Genomic DNA, 19,512 nt, shown 5'->3' on the forward strand with positions numbered 1-19,512 from the left:
TATCGATTGAATAAACAATTAATGTAATGCCTTTTGGGGGAGCCCTACTTACACGAAAAGGATGATATGAATCTTGACACCCATTTTTAAACAAGATATTAAATCCCTAAGAATTTAATCTCTGGGAAAAACTGGATGAAGTGGCACAGTTCTCGCATGGCTGCTTCCCCTGGATAAGTGTCCTTTAATGCCCAATAATCCAGCCTTTTTATACTTTTCCCCAATGGCTCTCGCCCTTTTTCTCTCGGGTATTTTGAAAAGCTAGAGCTAAACATGAAAATCATACGTCTGAATGAATATTTTGCGCCTTTCAGGCTGAGATAATGAAAGTCGGGTATTTTGAAAAGCTAGAGCTGAACATGAAAATCATACGTCTGAATGAATATTTTGCGCCTTTCAGGCTGAGATAATGAAAGTCGGGTATTTTGAAAAGCTAGAGCTGAAAATGAAAATCAAACGTCTGAATGAATATTTTGCGCCTATGAGGCTGAGATAATGAAATTCGGGTAATTTGAAAAGCTAGAGCTGAACATGAAAATCATACGTCTGAATAAATATTTTGCGCCATTCAGGCTGAGATAATGAAAGTCGGGTATTTTTTTAAGCTAGAGCTGAAAATGAAAATCAAACGTCTGAATGAATATTTTGCGCCTTTGAGGCTGAGATAATGAAATTCGGGTATTTTGAAAAGCTAGAGCTGAACATGAAAATCAAACGTCTGAATGAATATTTTGCGCCTTTGAGACTGAGATAATGAAATTCGGGTATTTTGAAAAGCTAGAGCTGAACATGAAAATCATACGTCTGAATAAATATTTTGCGCCATTCAGGCTGAGATAATGAAAGTCGGGTATTTTGTAAAGCTAGAGCTGAACATGAAAATCATACGTCTGAATAAATATTTTGCGCCATTCAGGCTGAGATAATGAAAGTCGGGTATTTTGAAAAGCTAGAGCTGAAAATGAAAATCATACGTTTGAATCAATATTTTGCGCCTTTGAGGCTGAGATAATGAAAGTCGGGTTTTTTGAAAAGCTAGAGCTGAAAATGAAAATCAAACGTCTGAATGAATATTTTGCGCCTTTGAGGCTGAGATAATGAAAGTCGGGTTTTTTGAAAAGCTAGAGCTGAAAATGAAAATCAAACGTCTGAATGAATATTTTGCGCCTTTGAGACTGAGATAATGAAATTCGGGTATTTTGAAAAGCTAGAGCTGAACATGAAAATCATACGTCTGAATAAATATTTTGCGCCATTCAGGCTGAGATAATGAAAGTCGGGTATTTTGTAAAGCTAGAGCTGAACATTAAAATCAAACGTCTATATAAATATTTTGCGCCATTCAGGCTGAGATAATGAAAGTCGGGTTTTTTGAAAAGCTTGAGCTGAACATTAAAATCAAACGTCTGAATGCATATTTTGCGCCTTTGAGGCTGAGATAATGAAAGTCGGGTATTTTGAAAAGCTAGAGCTGAAAATGAAAATCATACGTCTGAATGAATATTTTGCGCCTTTGAGGCTGAGATAATGAAATTCGGGTATTTTGAAAAGCTAGAGCTGAACATGAAAATCATACGTCTGAATAAATATTTTGCGCCATTCTGGCTGAGATAATGAAAGTCGGGTATATTGAAAAGCTAGAGCTGAACATGAAAATTATACGTCATAATAAATATTTTGGGCCTTTCAGGCTGTGATATTGAGTTGGGTATTTTGAAAAGCTAGAGCTGAAAATGAAAATCATACGTCTGAATGAATATTTTGCGCCTTTGAGGCTGAGATAATGAAAGTCGGGTTTTTTGAAAAGCTAGAGCTGAAAATGAAAATCAAACGTCTGAATGAATATTTTGCGCCTTTGAGGCTAAGATAATGAAATTCGGGTATTTTGAAAAGCTAGAGCTGAACATGAAAATCATACGTCTGAATAAATATTTTGCGCCATTCAGGCTGAGATAATGAAAGTCGGGTATTTTGAAAAGCTAGAGCTGAACATGAAAATCATACGTCGGAATAAATATTTTGGGCCTTTCAGGCTGTGATATTGAGTTGGGTATTTTGAAAAGCTAGAGCTGAAAATGAAAATCAAACGTCTGAATGAATATTTTGCGCCTTTGAGGCTGAGATAATGAAATTCGGGTATTTTGAAAAGCTAGAGCTGAACATGAAAATCAAACGTCTGAATGAATATTTTGCGCCTTTGAGACTGAGATAATGAAATTCGGGTATTTTGAAAAGCTAGAGCTGAACATGAAAATCATACGTCTGAATAAATATTTTGCGCCCTTCAGGCTGAGATATTGAAAGTCGGGTATTTTGTAAAGCTAGAGCTGAACATTAAAATCAAACGTCTATATAAATATTTTGCGCCATTCAGGCTGAGATAATGAAAGTCGGGTTTTTTGAAAAGCTTGAGCTGAACATGAAAATCATACGTCTGAATATATATATTGCGCTATTCAGGCTGAGATAATGAAAGTCGGGTATTTTGAAAAGCTAGAGCTGAACATTAAAATCATACGTCTGAATGAATATTTTGCGTCTTTCAGGCTGAGATAATGAAAGTCGGGTATTTTGAAAAGCTAGAGCTGAAAATGAAAATCATACGTCGGAATAAATATTTTGCGCCTTTCAGGCTGAGATATTGAAAGTTGGGTATTTTGAAAAGCTAGAGCTGAAAATGAAAATCATGCGTCGGAATAAATATTTTGGGCCTTCCAGGCTGAATTATTGAAAGTTGGGTATTTTGAAAAGCTAGAGCTGAAAATGAAAATCTTACGTCTGAATAAATATTTTGCACCCTTCAGGCTGAGATAAAGAAAGTTGGGTATTTTGAAAAGCTAGAGCTGAAAATGAAAATAATACGTCTGAATAAATATTTTGCGCCATTCAGGCTGAGATAATGAAAGTCGGGTATTTTGAAAAGCTAGAGCTGAAAATGAAAATCATACGTCGGAATAAATATTTTGCGCCTTTCAGGCTGAGATATTGAAAGTTGGGTATTTTGAAAAGCTAGAGCTGAAAATGAAAATCATACGTCTGAATAAAAATTTTGCGCCATTCAGGCTAAGATAATGAAAGTCAGGTATTTTGAAAAGCTAGAGCTGAACATGAAAATCATACGTTTGAATAAATATTTTGCGCCTTTGAGGCTGAGATAATGAAAGTCAGGTATTTTGAAAAGCTAGAGCTGAAATTGAAAAATATACGTCAGAATAAATATTTTGCGCCTTTCAGGCTGAGATATTGAAAGTTGGGTATTTTGAAAAGCTAGAGCTGAACATGAAAATGATACGTCTGAATAAATATTTTGCACCATTCAGGCTGAGTAAATGAAAGTCGGGTATTTTGAAAAGCTAGAGCTGAAAATTAAAATCATACGTCTGAATAAATATTTTGCGCCATTCAGGCTGAGATAATGAAAGTCGGGTATTTTGAAAAGCTAGAGCTGAAAATGAAAATCAAACGTCTGAATAAATATTTTGCGCCTTTGAGGCTGAGATTATGAAAGTCGGGTATTTTGTAAAGCTAGAGCTGAACATTAAAATCATACGTCTGAATATATATTTTGCGCTATTCAGGCTGAGATAATGAAAGTCGGGTATTTTGAAAAGCTAGAGCTGAACATGAAAATCTGTATAAATATTTTGCGCCATTCAGGCTGCGATAATGAAAGTCGGGTTTTTTGAAAAGCTAGAGCTGAACATTAAAATCAAACGTCTGAATGAATATTTTGCGCCTTTGAGGCTGAGATAATGAAAGACGGGTATTTTGAAAAGCTAGAGCTGAAAATGAAAATCATACGTCTGAATGAATATTTTGCGCCTTTCAGGCTGAGATATTGAAAGTTGGGTATTTTGAAAAGCTAGAGCTGAACATTAAAATCATACGTCGGAATAAATATTTTGCGCCTTTCAGGCTGAGATATTGAAAGTTGGGTATTTTGAAAAGCTCGAGCTGAACATGAAAATCATACGTCTGAATAAATATTTTGCGCCTTTGTGGCTGAGATAATGTAAGTCAGGTATTTTGAAAAGCTAGAGCTGAACATTAAAATCATACGTCTGAATAAATATTTTGCGCCATTCAGGCTGAGATAATGAAAGTCGGGTATTTTGAAAAGCTAGAGCTGAACATTAAAATCATACGTCTGAATATATATTTTGCGCTATTCAGGCTGAGATAATGAAAGTCGGGTATTTTGAAAAGCTAGAGCTGAAAATGAAAATCAAACGTCTGAATATATATTTTGCGCCATTCAGGCTGAGATAATGAAAGTCGGGTATTTTGAAAAGCTAGAGCTGAACATTAAAATCATACGTCTGAATATATATTTTGCGCCATTCAGGCTGAGATAATGAAAGTCGGGTATTTTGAAAAGCTAGAGCTGAACATTAAAATCATACGTCTGAATATATATTTTGCGCCTTTCAGGCTGAAATAATGAAAGTCGGGTATTTTGAAAAGCTAGAGCTGAAAATCATGCGTCGGAATAAATATTTTGGGCCTTTCAGGCTGAGATATTGAAAGTTGGGTATTTTGAAAAGCTAGAGCTGAACATGGAAATCATACGTTTGAATAAATATTTTGCGCCTTTGAGGCTGAGATAATGAAAGTCAGGTATTTTGAAAAGCTAGAGCTGAAATTGAAAAATATACGTCAGAATAAATATTTTGCGCCTTTCAGGCTGAGATATTGAAAGTTGGGTATTTTGAAAAGCTAGAGCTGAACATGAAAATGATACGTGTCTGAATAAATATTTTGCACCATTCAGGCTGAGTAAATGAAAGTCGGGTATTTTGAAAAGCTAGAGCTGAACATTAAAATCATACGTCTGAATAAATATTTTGCGCCATTCAGGCTGAGATAATGAAAGTCGGGTTTTTTGAAAAGCTAGAGCTGAACATTAAAATCAAACGTCTGAATGAATATTTTGCGCCTTTGAGGCTGAGATAATGAAAGTCGGGTATTTTGAAAAGCTAGAGCTGAAAATGAAAATCATACGTCTGAATGAATATTTTGCGCCTTTGAGGCTGAGATAATGAAAGTCGGGTATTTTGAAAAGCTAGAACTGAACATGAAAATCATACGTCTGAATAAATATTTTGCGCCTTTGAGGCTGAGATAATGAAAGTCGGGTATTTTGAAAAGCTAGAGCTGAAAATGAAAATCATACGTCTGAATGAATATTTTGCGCCTTTGAGGCTAAGATAATGAAATTCGGGTATTTTGAAAAGCTAGAGCTGAACATGAAAATCATACGTCTGAATAAATATTTTGCGCCATTCAGGCTGAGATAATGAAATCGGGTATTTTGAAAAGCTAGAGCTAAACATGAAAATCATACGTCGGAATAAATATTTTGGGCCTCTCAGGCTGTGATATTGAGTTGGGTATTTTGAAAAGCTAGAGCTGAAAATGAAAATCATACGTCTGAATGAATATTTTGCGCCTTTGAGGCTGAGACAATGAAATTCGGGTATTTTGAAAAGCTAGAGCTGAAAATGAAAATCATACGTCTGAATGAATATTTTGCGCCTTTGAGGCTGAGATAATGAAAGTCGGGTTTTTTGAAAAGCTAGAGCTGAAAATGAAAATCAAACGTCTGAATGAATATTTTGCGCCTTTGAGGCTGAGATAATGAAATTCGGGTATTTTGAAAAGCTAGAGCTGAACATGAAAATCAAACGTCTATATAAATATTTTGCGCCATTCAGGCTGAGATAATGAAAGTCGGGTATTTTGTAAAGCTAGAGCTGAACATTAAAATCAAACGTCTATATAAATATTTTGCGCCATTCAGGCTGAGATAATGAAAGTCGGGTTTTTTGAAAAGCTTGAGCTGAACATTAAAATCAAACGTCTGAATGCATATTTTGCGCCTTTGAGGCTGAGATAATGAAAGTCGGGTATTTTGAAAAGCTAGAGCTGAAAATGAAAATCATACGTCTGAATGAATATTTTGCGCCTTTGAGGCTGAGATAATGAAAGTCGGGTTTTTTGAAAAGCTAGAGCTGAAAATGAAAATCAAACGTCTGAATGAATATTTTGCGCCTTTGAAACTGAGATAATGAAATTCGGGTATTTTGAAAAGCTAGAGCTGAACATGAAAATCAAACGTCTGAATGAATATTTTGCGCCTTTGAGACTGAGATAATGAAATTCGGGTATTTAGAAAAGCTAGAGCTGAACATGAAAATCATACGTCTGAATAAATATTTTGCTCCATTCAGGCTGAGATAATGAAAGTCGGGTATTTTGTAAAGCTAGAGCTGAACATTAAAATCAAACGTCTATATAAATATTTTGCGCCATTCAGGCTGAGATAATGAAAGTCGGGTTTTTTGAAAAGCTTGAGCTGAACATTAAAATCAAACGTCTGAATGCATATTTTGCGCCTTTGAGGCTGAGATAATAAAAGTCGGGTATTTTGAAAAGCTAGAGCTGAAAATGAAAATCATACGTCTGAATGAATATTTTGCGCCTTTGAGGCTGAGATAATGAAATTCGGGTATTTTGAAAAGCTAGAGCTGAACATGAAAATCATACGTCTGAATAAATATTTTGCGCCATTCTGGCTGAGATAATGAAAGTCGGGTATATTGAAAAGCTAGAGCTGAACATGAAAATTATACGTCATAATAAATATATTGGGCCTTTCAGGCTGTGATATTGAGTTGGGTATTTTGAAAAGCTAGAGCTGAAAATGAAAATCATACGTCTGAATGAATATTTTGCGCCTTTGAGGCTGAGATAATGAAAGTCGGGTTTTTTGAAAAGCTAGAGCTGAAAATGAAAATCAAACGTCTGAATGAATATTTTGCGCCTTTGAAACTGAGATAATGAAATTCGGGTATTTTGAAAAGCTAGAGCTGAACATGAAAATCAAACGTCTGAATGAATATTTTGCGCCTTTGAGACTGAGATAATGAAATTCGGGTATTTAGAAAAGCTAGAGCTGAACATGAAAATCATACGTCTGAATAAATATTTTGCTCCATTCAGGCTGAGATAATGAAAGTCGGGTATTTTGTAAAGCTAGAGCTGAACATTAAAATCAAACGTCTATATAAATATTTTGCGCCATTCAGGCTGAGATAATGAAAGTCGGGTTTTTTGAAAAGCTTGAGCTGAACATTAAAATCAAACGTCTGAATGCATATTTTGCGCCTTTGAGGCTGAGATAATAAAAGTCGGGTATTTTGAAAAGCTAGAGCTGAAAATGAAAATCATACGTCTGAATGAATATTTTGCGCCTTTGAGGCTGAGATAATGAAATTCGGGTATTTTGAAAAGCTAGAGCTGAACATGAAAATCATACGTCTGAATAAATATTTTGCGCCATTCTGGCTGAGATAATGAAAGTCGGGTATATTGAAAAGCTAGAGCTGAACATGAAAATTATACGTCATAATAAATATATTGGGCCTTTCAGGCTGTGATATTGAGTTGGGTATTTTGAAAAGCTAGAGCTGAAAATGAAAATCATACGTCTGAATGAATATTTTGCGCCTTTGAGGCTGAGATAATGAAAGTCGGGTTTTTTGAAAAGCTAGAGCTGAAAATGAAAATCAAACGTCTGAATGAATATTTTGCGCCTTTGAGGCTAAGATAATGAAATTCGGGTATTTTGAAAAGCTAGAGCTGAACATGAAAATCATACGTCTGAATAAATATTTATCGCCATTCAGGCTGAGATAATGAAAGTCGGGTATTTTGAAAAGCTAGAGCTGAACATGAAAATCATACGTCGGAATAAATATTTTGGGCCTTTCAGGCTGTGATATTGAGTTGGGTATTTTGAAAAGCTAGAGCTGAAAATGAAAATCAAACGTCTGAATGAATATTTTGCGCCTTTGAGGCTGAGATAATGAAATTCGGGTATTTTGAAAAGCTAGAGCTGAACATGAAAATCAAACGTCTGAATGAATATTTTGCGCCTTTGAGGCTGAGATAATGAAATTCGGGTATTTTGAAAAGCTAGAGCTGAACATGAAAATCATACGTCTGAATAAATATTTTGCGCCCTTCAGGCTGAGATATTGAAAGACGGGTATTTTGTAAAGCTAGAGCTGAACATTAAAATCAAACGTCTATATAAATATTTTGCGCCATTCAGGCTGAGATAATGAAAGTCGGGTTTTTTGAAAAGCTTGAGCTGAACATGAAAATCATACGTCTGAATATATATATTGCGCTATTCAGGCTGAGATAATGAAAGTCGGGTATTTTGAAAAGCTAGAGCTGAACATTAAAATCATACGTCTGAATGAATATTTTGCGCCTTTGTGGCTGAGATAATGAAATTCGGGTATTTTGAAAAGCTAGAGCTGAACATTAAAATCATACGTCTGAATATATATTTTGCGCTATTCAGGCTGAGATAATGAAAGTCGGGTATTTTGAAAAGCTAGAGCTGAACATTAAAATCATACGTCTGAATGAATATTTTGCGTCTTTCAGGCTGAGATAATGAAAGTCGGGTATTTTGAAAAGCTAGAGCTGAACATTAAAATCATACGTCTGAATGAATATTTTGCGCCTTTGTGGCTGAGATAATGAAATTCGGGTATTTTGAAAAGCTAGAGCTGAACATTAAAATCATACGTCTGAATATATATTTTGCGCTATTCAGGCTGAGATAATGAAAGTCGGGTATTTTGAAAAGCTAGAGCTGAACATTAAAATCATACGTCTGAATGAATATTTTGCGTCTTTCAGGCTGAGATAATGAAAGTCGGGTATTTTGAAAAGCTAGAGCTGAAAATGAAAATCATACGTCGGAATAAATATTTTGCGCCTATCAGGCTGAGATATTGAAAGTTGGGTATTTTGAAAAGCTAGAGCTGAAAATGAAAATCATGCGTCGGAATAAATATTTTGGGCCTTCCAGGCTGAATTATTGAAAGTTGGGTATTTTATAAAGCTAGAGCTGAAAATGAAAATCATACGTCTGAATAAATATTTTGCACCCTTCAGGCTGAGATAAAGAAAGTTGGGTATTTTGAAAAGCTAGAGCTGAAAATGAAAATCATACGTCGGAATAAATATTTTGCGCCTTTCAGGCTGAGATATTGAAAGTTGGGTATTTTGAAAAGCTAGAGCTGAAAATGAAAATCATACGTCTGAATAAAAATTTTGCGCCATTCAGGCTAAGATAATGAAAGTCAGGTATTTTGAAAAGCTAGAGCTGAACATGAAAATCATACGTTTGAATAAATATTTTGCGCCTTTGAGGCTGAGATAATGAAAGTCAGGTATTTTGAAAAGCTAGAGCTGAAATTGAAAAATATACGTCAGAATAAATATTTTGCGCCTTTCAGGCTGAGATATTGAAAGTTGGGTATTTTGAAAAGCTAGAGCTGAACATGAAAATGATACGTCTGAATAAATATTTTGCACCATTCAGGCTGAGTAAATGAAAGTCGGGTATTTTGAAAAGCTAGAGCTGAACATTAAAATCATACGTCTGAATAAATATTTTGCGCCAATCAGGCTGAGAAAGTCGGGTATTTTGAAAAGCTAGAGCTGAAAATGAAAATCAAACGTCTGAATAAATATTTTGCGCCTTTGAGGCTGAGATTATGAAAGTCGGGTATTTTGTAAAGCTAGAGCTGAACATTAAAATCATACGTCTGAATATATATTTTGCGCTATTCAGGCTGAGATAATGAAAGTCGGGTATTTTGAAAAGCTAGAGCTGAACATGAAAATCTGAATAAATATTTTGCGCCATTCAGGCTGCGATAATGAAAGTCGGGTTTTTTGAAAAGCTAGAGCTGAACATTAAAATCAAACGTCTGAATGAATATTTTGCGCCTTTGAGGCTGAGATAATGAAAGTCGGGTATTTTGAAAAGCTAGAGCTGAAAATGAAAATCATACGTCTGAATGAATATTTTGCGCCTTTCAGGCTGAGATATTGAAAGTTGGGTATTTTGAAAAGCTAGAGCTGAACATTAAAATCATACGTCGGAATAAATATTTTGCGCCTTTCAGGCTGAGATATTGAAAGTTGGGTATTTTGAAAAGCTCGAGCTGAACATGAAAATCATACGTCTGAATAAATATTTTGCGCCTTTGTGGCTGAGATAATGTAAGTCAGGTATTTTGAAAAGCTAGAGCTGAACATTAAAATCATACGTCTGAATAAATATTTTGCGCCATTCAGGCTGAGATAATGAAAGTCGGGTATTTTGAAAAGCTAGAGCTGAACATTAAAATCATACGTCTGAATATATATTTTGCGCTATTCAGGCTGAGATAATGAAAGTCGGGTATTTTGAAAAGCTAGAGCTGAAAATCATGCGTCGGAATAAATATTTTGGGCCTTTCAGGCTGAGATATTGAAAGTTGGGTATTTTGAAAAGCTAGAGCTGAACATTAAAATCATACGTCTGAATAAATATTTTGCGCCATTCAGGCTGAGATAATGAAAGTCGGGTATTTTGAAAAGCTAGAGCTGAAAATCAAACGTCTGAATATATATTTTGCGCCATTCAGGCTGAGATAATGAAAGTCGGGTATTTTGAAAAGCTAGAGCTGAAAATGAAAATCATACGTCTGAATGAATATTTTGCGCCTTTCAGGCTGAGATATTGAAAGTTGGGTATTTTGAAAAGCTAGAGCTAAACATTAAAATCATACGTCGGAATAAATATTTTGCGCCTTTCAGGCTGAGATATTGAAAGTTGGGTATTTTGAAAAGCTCGAGCTGAACATGAAAATCATACGTCTGAATAAATATTTTGCGCCTTTGTGGCTGAGATAATGAAAGTTGGGTATTTTGAAAAGCTAGAGCTGAACATTAAAATCATACGTCTGAATATATATTTTGCGCTATTCAGGCTGAGATAATGAAAGTCGGGTATTTTGAAAAGCTAGAGCTGAAAATCAAACGTCTGAATATATATTTTGCGCCATTCAGGCTGAGATAATGAAAGTCGGGTATTTTGAAAAGCTAGAGCTGAACATTAAAATCATACGTCTGAATATATATTTTGCGCCATTCAGGCTGAGATAATGAAAGTCGGGTATTTTGAAAAGCTAGAGCTGAACATTAAAATCATACGTCTGAATATATATTTTGCGCCTTTCAGGCTGAAATAATGAAAGTCGGGTATTTTGAAAAGCTAGAGCTGAAAATCATGCGTCGGAATAAATATTTTGGGCCTTTCAGGCTGAGATATTGAAAGTTGGGTATTTTGAAAAGCTAGAGCTGAAAATGAAAATCATACGTTTGAATAAATATTTTGCGCCTTTGAGGCTGAGATAATGAAAGTCGGGTATTTTGAAAAGCTAGAGCTGAAAATGAAAAATATACGTTTGAATAAATATTTTGCGCCTTTGAGGCTGAGATAATGAAAGTCGGGTATTTTGAAAAGCTAGAGCTGAAAATGAAAAATATACGTTTGAATAAATATTTTGCGCCATTGAGGCTGAGATAATGAAAGTCGGGTATTTTGAAAAGCTAGAGCTGAACATGAAAATCATACGTTTGAATAAATATTTTGCGCCTTTGAGGCTGAGATAATGAAAGTCGGGTATTTTGAAAAGCTAGAGCTGAAAATGAAAAATATACGTCGGAATAAATATTTTGCGCCTTTCAGGCTGAGATATTGAAAGTTGGGTAATTTGAAAAGCTAGAGCTGAACATGAAAATGATACGTCTGAATAAATATTTTGCGCCATTCAGGCTGAGATGATGAAAGTCGGGTATTTTGAAAAGCTAGAGCTGAACATGAAAATCATACGTCTGAATATTTATTTTGCGCCTTTGAGGCTGAGATAATGAAAGTCTGGTATTTTGAAATGCTAGAGCTGAAAATGAAAATCAAACGTCTGAATAAATATTTTGCGCCATTCAGGCTGAGATAATGAAAGTCAGGTATTTTGAAAAGCTAGAGCTGAACATTAAAATCATACGTCTGAATAAATATTTTGCGCCATTCAGGCTGAGATAATGAAAGTCGGGTATTTTGTAAAGCTAGAGCTGAACATTAAAATAATACGTCTGAATATATATTTTGCGCCTTTCAGGCTGAGATAATGAAAGTCGGGTATTTTGAAAAGCTAGAGCAGAAAATGAAAATCATACGTCTGAATGAATATTTTGCGCCTTTCCGGCTGAGATATTGAAAGTTGGGTATTTTGAAAAGCTCGAGCTGAACATGAAAATCATACGTCTGAATAAATATTTTGCGCCTTTGAGGCTGAGATAATGAATGTCGGGTATTTTGAAAAGCTAGAGCTGAACATTAAAATAATACGTCTGGATATATTTTTTGCGCCTTTCAGGCTGAGATAATGAAAGTCAGGTATTTTGAAAAGCTAGAGCAGAAAATGAAAATCATACGTCTGAATGAATATTTTGCGCCTTTCCGGCTGAGATATTGAAAGTCGGGTATTTTGACAAGCTAGAGCTGAAAATGAAAATCAAACGTCTGAATATATATTTTGCGCCATTCAGGCTGAGATAATGAAAGTCGGGTATTTTGAAAAGCTAGAGCTGAACATTAAAATCATACGTCTGAATATATATTTTGCGCCATTCAGGCTGAGATAATGAAAGTCGGGTATTTTGAAAAGCTAGAGCTGAACATTAAAATCATACGTGTGAATATATATTTTGCGCCATTCAGGCTGAGATAATGAAAGTCGGGTATTTTGAAAAGCTAGAGCTGAACATGAAAATCATACGTTTGAATAAATATTTTGCGCCTTTGAGGCTGAGATAATGAAAGTCAGGTATTTTGAAAAGCTAGAGCTGAAATTGAAAAATATACGTCAGAATAAATATTTTGCGCCTTTCAGGCTGAGATATTGAAAGTTGGGTATTTTGAAAAGCTAGAGCTGAACATGAAAATGATACGTGTCTGAATAAATATTTTGCACCATTCAGGCTGAGTAAATGAAAGTCGGGTATTTTGAAAAGCTAGAGCTGAACATTAAAATCATACGTCTGAATAAATATTTTGCGCCATTCAGGCTGAGATAATGAAAGTCGGGTATTTTGAAAAGCTAGAGCTGAAAATGAAAATCAAACGTCTGAATAAATATTTTGCGCCTATGAGGCTGAGATAATGAAAGTCGGGTATTTTGAAAAGCTAGCTAGAGCTGAATATTAAAATCATACGTCTGAATGAATATTTTGCGCCATTCAGGCTGAGAAAATGAAAGTCGGGTATTTTGAAAGGCTACAGCTGAAAATGAAAATCATACGTCTGAATAAATATTTTGCGCCATTCAGGCTGAGAAAATGAAAGTCGGGTATTTTGAAAAGCTAGAGCTGAATATTAAAAACATACGTCTGAATGAATATTTTGCGCCTTTCCGGCTGAGATATTGAAAGTCGGGTATTTTGAAAAGCTAGAGCTGAAAATGAAAATCAAACGTCTGAATATATATTTTGCGCCATTCAGGCTGAGATATTGAAAGTTGGGTATTTTGAAAAGCTCGAGCTGAACATGAAAATCATACGTCTGAATAAATATTTTGCGCCTTTGAGGCTGAGATAATGAAAGTCGGGTATTTTGAAAAGCTAGAGCTGAACATTAAAATCATACGTCGGAATAAATATTTTGCGCCTTTAAGGCTGAGATATTGAAAGTTGGGTATTTTGAAAAGCTCGAGCTGAACATGAAAATCATACGTCTGAATAAATATTTTGCGCCTTTGAGGCTGAGATAATGAAAGTCGGGTATTTTGAAAAGCTAGAGCTGAACATTAAAATCATACGTCTGAATAAATATTTTGCGCCATTCAGTCTGAGATAATGAAAGTCGGGTATTTTGAAAAGCTAGAGCTGAACATTAAAATCATACGTCTGAATATATATTTTGCGCTATTCAGGCTGAGATAATGAAAGTCGGGTATTTTGAAAAGCTAGAGCTGAAAATTAAAATCAAACGTCTGAATATATATTTTGCGCCATTCAGGCTGCGATAATGAAAGTCGGGTATTTTGAAAAGCTAGAGCTGAACATTAAAGTCATACGTCTGAATATATATTTTGCGCCATTCAGGCTGAGATAATGAAAGTCGGGTATTTTGAAAAGCTAGAGCTGAAAATGAAAATCATACGTCGGAATAAATATTTTGCGCCTTTCAGGCTGAGATATTGAAAGTTGGGTATTTTGAAAAGCTAGAGCTGAAAATGAAAATCATACGTCTGAATAAAAATTTTGCGCCATTCAGGCTAAGATAATGAAAGTCAGGTATTTTGAAAAGCTAGAGCTGAACATTAAAATCATACGTGTGAATATATATTTTGCGCCATTCAGGCTGAGATAATGAAAGTCGGGTATTTTGAAAAGCTAAAGCTGAACATTAAAATCATACGTCTGAATATATATTTTGCGCTATTCAGGCTGAGATAATGAAAGTCGGGTATTTTGAAAAGCTAGAGCTGAAAATGAAAATCAAACGTCTGAATATATATTTTGCGCCATTCAGGCTGAGATAATGAAAGTCGGGTATTTTGAAAAGCTAGAGCTGAACATGAAAATCATACGTTTGAATAAATATTTTGCGCCTTTGAGGCTGAGATAATGAAAGTCGGGTATTTTGAAAAGCTAGAGCTGAAAATGAAAAATATACGTCGGAATAAATATTTTGCGCCTTTCAGGCTGAGATATTGAAAATTGGGTAATTTGAAAAGCTAGAGCTGAACATGAAAATGATAAGTCTGAATAAATATTTTGCGCCATTCAGGCTGAGATAATGAAAGTCGGGTATTTTGAAAAGCTAGAGCTGAAAATGAAAAATATACGTCGGAATAAATATTTTGCGCCTTTCAGGCTGAGATAATGAAAGTCGGGTATTTTGAAAAGCTAGAGCTGAACATTATAATCATACGTCGGAATAAATATTTTGCGCCTTTCAGGCTGAGATATTGAAAGTTGGGTATTTTGAAAAGCTAGAGCTGAACATAAAAATCATACGTCGGAATAAATATTTTGCGCCTTTCAGGCTGAGATATTGAAAGTTGGGTATTTTGAAAAGCTCGAGCTGAACATGAAAATCATACGTCTGAATAAATATTTTGCGCCTTTGAGGCTGAGATAATGTAAGTCGGGTATTTTGAAAAGCTAGAGCTGAACATTAAAATCATACGTCTGAATAAATATTTTGCGCCATTCAGGCTGAGATAATGAAAGTCGGGTATTTTGAAAAGCTAGAGCTGAAAATGAAAATCAAACGTCTGAATATATATTTTGCGCCATTCAGGCTGAGATAATGAAAGTCGGGTATTTTGAAAAGCTAGAGCTGAACATTAAAATCATACGTCTGAATATATATTTTGCGCCATTCAGGCTGAGATAATGAAAGTCGGGTATTTTGAAAAGCTAGAGCTGAACATTAAAATCATACGTCTGAATATATATTTTGCGCTATTCAGGCTGAGATAATGAAAGTCGGGTATTTTGAAAAGCTAGAGCTGAACATTAAAATCATACGTCTGAATGAATATTTTGCGTCTTTCAGGCTGAGATAATGGAAGTCGGGTATTTTGAAAAGCTAGAGCTGAAAATGAAAATCATACGTCGGAATAAATATTTTGCGCCTTTCAGGCTGAGATATTGAAAGTTGGGTATTTTGAAAAGCTAGAGCTGAAAATGAAAATCATACGTCTGAATAAAAATTTTGCGCCATTCAGGCTAAGATAATGAAAGTCAGGTATTTTGAAAAGCTAGAGCTGAAATTGAAAAATATGCGTCAGAATAAATATTTTGCGCCTTTCAGGCTGAGATATTGAAAGTTGGGTATTTTGAAAAGCTAGAGCTGAACATGAAAATGATACGTGTCTGAATAAATATTTTGCACCATTCAGGCTGAGTAAATGAAAGTCGGGTATTTTGAAAAGCTAGAGCTGAACATTAAAATCATACGTCTGAATAAATATTTTGCGCCATTCAGGCTGAGATAATGAAAGTCGGGTATTTTGAAAAGCTAGAGCTGAAAATGAAAATCAAACGTCTGAATAAATATTTTGCGCCTATGAGGCTGAGATAATGAAAGTCGGGTATTTTGTAAAGCTAGAGCTGAACATTAAAATCATACGTCTGAATAAATATTTTGCGCCTTTGAGGCTGAGATTATGAAAGTCGGGTATTTTGTAAAGCTAGAGCTGAACATTAAAATCATACGTCTGAATATATATTTTGCGCTATTCAGGCTGAGATAATGAAAGTCGGGTATTTTGAAAAGCTAGAGCTGAACATGAAAATCTGAATAAATATTTTGCGCCATTCAGGCTGCGATAATGAAAGTCGGGTTTTTTGAAAAGCTAGAGCTGAACATTAAAATCAAACGTCTGAATGAATATTTTGCGCCTTTGAGGCTGAGATAATGAAAGTCGGGTATTTTGAAAAGCTAGAGCTGAAAATGAAAATCATACGTCTGAATGAATATTTTGCGCCTTTCAGGCTGAGATATTGAAAGTTGGGTATTTTGAAAAGCTAGAGCTGAACATTAAAATCATACATCTGAATGAATATTTTGCGCCTTTCAGGCTGAGATATTGAAAGTTGGGTATTTTGAAAAGCTAGAGCTGAACATTAAATTCATACGTCTGAATAAATATTTTGCGCCTTTGTGGCTGAGATAATGTAAGTCGGGTATTTTGAAAAGCTAGAGCTGAACATTAAAATCATACGTCTGAATAAATATTTTGCGCCATTCAGGCTGAGATAATGAAAGTCGGGTATTTTGAAAAGCTAGAGCTGAAAATGAAAATCAAACGTCTGAATATATATTTTGCGCCATTCAGGCTGAGATAATGAAAGTCGGGTATTTTGAAAAGCTAGAGCTGAACATTAAAATCATACGTCTGAATATATATTTTGCGCCATTCAGGCTGAGATAATGAAAGTCGGGTATTTTGAAAAGCTAGAGCTGAACATTAAAATCATACGTCTGAATATATATTTTGCGCCTTTCAGGCTGAAATAATGAAAGTCGGGTATTTTGAAAAGCTAGAGCTGAAAATCATGCGTCGGAATAAATATTTTGGGCCTTTCAGGCTGAGATATTGAAAGTTGGGTATTTTGAAAAGCTAGAGCTGAACATGAAAATCATACGTTTGAATAAATATTTTGCGCCTTTGAGGCTGAGATAATGAAAGTCAGGTATTTTGAAAAGCTAGAGCTGAAATTGAAAAATATACGTCAGAATAAATATTTTGCGCCTTTCAGGCTGAGATATTGAAAGTTGGGTATTTTGAAAAGCTAGAGCTGAACATGAAAATGATACGTGTCTGAATAAATATTTTGCACCATTCAGGCTGAGTAAATGAAAGTCGGGTATTTTGAAAAGCTAGAGCTGAACATTAAAATCATACGTCTGAATAAATATTTTGCGCCATTCAGGCTGAGATAATGAAAGTCGGGTTTTTTGAAAAGCTAGAGCTGAACATTAAAATCAAACGTCTGAATGAATATTTTGCGCCTTTGAGGCTGAGATAATGAAAGTCGGGTATTTTGAAAAGCTAGAGCTGAAAATGAAAATCATACGTCTGAATGAATATTTTGCGCCTTTGAGGCTGAGATAATGAAAGTCGGGTATTTTGAAAAGCTAGAGCTGAACATGAAAATCATACGTCTGAATAAATATTTTGCGCCTTTGAGGCTGAGATAATGAAAGTCGGGTATTTTGAAAAGCTAGAGCTGAAAATGAAAATCATACGTCTGAATGAATATTTTGCGCCTTTGAGGCTAAGATAATGAAATTCGGGTATTTTGAAAAGCTAGAGCTGAACATGAAAATCATACGTCGGAATAAATATTTTGGGCCTCTCAGGCTGTGATATTGAGTTGGGTATTTTGAAAAGCTAGAGCTGAAAATGAAAATCATACGTCTGAATGAATATTTTGCGCCTTTGAGGCTGAGATAATGAAATTCGGGTATTTTGAAAAGCTAGAGCTGAAAATGAAAATCATACGTCTGAATGAATATTTTGCGCCTTTGAGGCTGAGATAATGAAAGTCGGGTTTTTTGAAAAGCTAGAGCTGAAAATGAAAATCAAACGTCTGAATGAATATTTTGCGCCTTTGAGGCTGAGATAATGAAATTCGGGTATTTTGAAAAGCTAGAGCTGAAAATGAAAATCAAACGTCTATATAAATATTTTGCGCCATTCAGGCTGAGATAATGAAAGTCGGGTATTTTGTAAAGCTAGAGCTGAACATTAAAATCAAACGTCTATATAAATATTTTGCGCCATTCAGGCTGAGATAATGAAAGTCGGGTTTTTTGAAAAGCTTGAGCTGAACATTAAAATCAAACGTCTGAATGCATATTTTGCGCCTTTGAGGCTGAGATAATGAAAGTCGGGTATTTTGAAAAGCTAGAGCTGAAAATGAAAATCATACGTCTGAATAAATATTTTGCGCCTTTGAGGCTGAGATAATGAAAGTCGGGTTTTTTGAAAAGCTAGAGCTGAAAATGAAAATCAAACGTCTGAATGAATATTTTGCGCCTTTGAGGCTGAGATAATGAAATTCGGATATTTTGAAAAGCTAGAGCTGAACATGAAAATCAAACGTCTGAATGAATATTTTGCGCCTTTGAGACTGAGATAATGAAATTCGGGTATTTTGAAAAGCTAGAGCTGAACATGAAAATCATACGTCTGAATAAATATTTTGCGCCATTCAGGCTGAGATAATGAAAGTCGGGTATTTTGTAAAGCTAGAGCTGAACATTAAAATCAAACGTCTATATAAATATTTTGCGCCATTCAGGCTGAGATAATGAAAGTCGGGTTTTTAGAAAAGCTTGAGCTGAACATTAAAATCAAACGTCTGAATGCATATTTTGCGCCTTTGAGGCTGAGATAATGAAAGTCGGGTATTTTGAAAAGCTAGAGCTGAAAATGAAAATCATACGTCTGAATGAATATTTTGCGCCTTTGAGGCTGAGATAATGAAATTCGGGTATTTTGAAAAGCTAGAGCTGAACATGAAAATCATACGTCTGAATAAATATTTTGCGCCATTCTGGCTGAGATAATGAAAGTCGGGTATATTGAAAAGCTAGAGCTGAACATGAAAATTATACGTCATAATAAATATATTGGGCCTTTCAGGCTGTGATATTGAGTTGGGTATTTTGAAAAGCTAGAGCTGAAAATGAAAATCATACGTCTGAATGAATAATTTGCGCCTTTGAGGCTGAGATAATGAAAGTCGGGTTTTTTGAAAAGCTAGAGCTGAAAATGAAAATCAAACGTCTGAATGAATATTTTGCGCCTCTGAGGCTAAGATAATGAAATTCGGGTATTTTGAAAAGCTAGAGCTGAACATGAAAATCATACGTCTGAATAAATATTTTGCGCCATTCAGGCTGAGATAATGAAAGTCGGGTATTTTGAAAAGCTAGAGCTGAACATGAAAATCATACGTCGGAATAAATATTTTGGGCCTTTCAGGCTGTGATATTGAGTTGGGTATTTTGAAAAGCTAGAGCTGAAAATGAAAATCAAACGTCTGAATGAATATTTTGCGCCTTTGAGGCTG

Source organism: Neocloeon triangulifer, unplaced genomic scaffold, assembly GCF_031216515.1.
Source record: "Neocloeon triangulifer isolate White Clay Creek 2 clone unplaced genomic scaffold, ASM3121651v1 ptg000011l, whole genome shotgun sequence".
NCBI lineage: Eukaryota > Metazoa > Arthropoda > Insecta > Ephemeroptera > Baetidae > Neocloeon > Neocloeon triangulifer.